Below are 2,546 nucleotides of genomic sequence, written 5' to 3' on the forward strand. Positions count from 1 at the left end.
TCCCCCCTCCCCTCCTCACCCAAACACCACCAGGGTGAACAGGAGGAGGAAAAGGGAGGGCAGGACCCACAGCAAAGTTTCATAATCTTGAATCCAATGGGTGAAGAGGAGAGGAAAGGAGGGGAAAAAAAGGAGAAAATACAAATCCTATAATACATACAACAGAGTGGGGATGGTACAGACATGAAGCTGAGGCATGGGGTGGGCCGCTGGGGGTGGGTGCAGCAGAACCCCCCACACATTCCTTTCTCTCTTTAATGCTGTTTCCATAGTTACCAGGCTGAGAAGCCCTCTCAGAAGATGAGACCAGGAGAAGAGAGTCAGGGACTCAGTTGGCCCCCCAGCTGTAGCTGTTGTAGGCAGACTTGCTGGTCTGGGGCTTCTGTGGGATGGAGCTCGTCTGGTTACATTGCCCACTACTTGTGTGGCCATCCTGCTGCACATTATGGTGAAGGATCTGAGAATGAGGCTGCTGATGGGGGGTCAGAATGTGCCTAAAGGGAGCAGGTGGGTAGGCAGCAGCTGTGGCCAGATTGATGCCCCCCTTTTCCTAGGGCTGAAGGCAAGTTGAAGGAGGCAGCAGGAGTACTGGAATGAAAACCTTGTTTCTCAAAGGCCTGCTGCGTTTTGGAGTACACAGAACCTGAAATATCTGGCACACCTGTGTTACTGGAGGTGACTGATACACCAGTGTCGTAGCCATGAGACCCATATCCACTTGGCTGTTGGAAAAGGGTGGCTGATGCATTCACACTGACATTCACACCATGCTTCTTGGAAGAGGTAAGAGTCACAGGGAACACAGCAGGCCCATACTGGAAGGTGCTGGGGAGGTCCGGAACCCCTGTGTAGTATGGCAGGCTGTTGTAACTGTAGCCAGGATGCAGCACCAGGTTCAGGAATGTCTGCGGCATGGTGTAGTGAGTCTGTGTCTGGTTCTGCTGGGGCTGGGCTAAGATTTTGGCTGGGGCTGGGGACGAGGCATCCCCATGGCCACACTTTGTGAGGTCACCAGAATAAGTGTTGCTGGCCAGGCTACCATGCCTCCCAGTCAGCGGAGTGGTGGGTGTGGGAAATGGGAGGCTGTAGTAATCCAATGGAAATCTTGTCTGAAGCATCTGCAGGTCATCATAACCATATACTTGTGGCGGGTAGGCATGTAACAGCCCTGGAGCCATAATATATGGATTAGGCAACAACAGCAGGACCCCAGGAGGGAGGTTGGGAGGAGCTTTTCCTGAAGTCGTAGCAACTGAGCTTCAAGTGGAGGCTATGATGGTAGGGTTGCTGCCTAGACTGAGGCCCAAGCTCCTGCCACTATTGAGACTGGAAGAAACACTGACCACTGGAGCAGAGACTGTGCTGCATGTGGTGGAGAAAGTGCTGGAGGAAGAATGAAGATTTGCCTCACTCTCTATGCTTGTGTGCAAAAGAGTGGATGTCGAAGTCCTCCCAGAAGATGTTGATGACGAAAGCGTATTCTGCTGAGTAGATAACTTGCTGCCGTGTTGTGTGCTGGTAGTATTTGGAATCTCCTCATTGTGGCTCAAGCCACCCAAGGAGGATGAGTGCTGATTGGCTGTCATCAGTAAGGAAGTTGCAGATACCGTTTCACTGAGAGGGGGGATGCTAGAAGTGGAAGGTGCAGACCCTGTAGCACCTTCAACAGATTATGTGTTCTGCAACTGCGTGGGCTGCACAGAACTGAAGCCATTCTTTGCCTGAGTCAAGTCCTTTTGGGGTGATGAAGAGATGGAGCTGGGTTACCACTGAGTCTGTGTGGATCACTGTTCATATAGAGGGCCCTGAGCATTATTTTGGGAGGTATAGGTTGTCGACTGAATTGGGCCACTCTGATAACTGGACTCCTGGTTAGATGAAATTGTGGATGAAGATTCACTGGCCGTGCTGGTATAGAGGCTACTTGGAGCCTGGCTTGAAGAGGTGCTCGTGGTGGGGGTGGACTCATAATCAGAAAGGACAGACTCTGACCCAAACTGCAATGCCCCAAACTGCAGGCAGAGCCCTGAGATATGTGCTGAGCCAGGCATCTCAACAGCCAGAGCAGGAATCTTAGAAGTCACGGAGGCTTTTTTCTTCTGCTGTTTCAGTTTTTACTGATCTGGCTGAGGACTGGAGGATTGGCTGCCTGAAGACCCAGGAGACATTTGAGGAGTTGAGGTGGATTTGCTTGGCAGAGGAGAACACAGGTTGGGGGAGGGGGAGGTGCAACAGTGGAGGTAGACACTGTGGGTGGCTTCTCCTGAAGGAACACCTCCATCACAGTTGAAGACGGGGTGAAGGGCTGGCGCTTTGTAAAGTGGCTGTGCACTGTTGAATCATTTGGGTTCTTCAAATCATACTGCATCAGCGATAGGGATTGTGTGGTGGAGCCCATGTCCCAAGAGGAGGTGGTGGTTGTTCCAGATTGAGAATGCTGAGCTGCCAACTGAGCCAGGGCCTGAGCAGTCTTGAATTGCTCCAAGAACTGGGAGCCTGTGGTGATTCCGCCTTTAGCTTCACTGACATCACCAACTTCTTTCCCT

The 2,546-nt window shown here is 51.8% G+C and overlaps 1 pseudogene; it reads right to left on the reverse strand.

Annotated features, from left to right (window-relative positions):
- Positions 1–328: 328 nt before the first annotated feature.
- Positions 329–2,546, reverse strand: part of LOC103081333 (ubiquitin-associated protein 2-like) — a 3,329-nt pseudogene continuing 1,111 nt past the window's right edge.

Source organism: Lipotes vexillifer, unplaced genomic scaffold, assembly GCF_000442215.2.
Source record: "Lipotes vexillifer unplaced genomic scaffold, Lipotes_vexillifer_v1.1 scaffold921, whole genome shotgun sequence".
Taxonomy (NCBI): domain Eukaryota; kingdom Metazoa; phylum Chordata; class Mammalia; order Artiodactyla; family Lipotidae; genus Lipotes; species Lipotes vexillifer.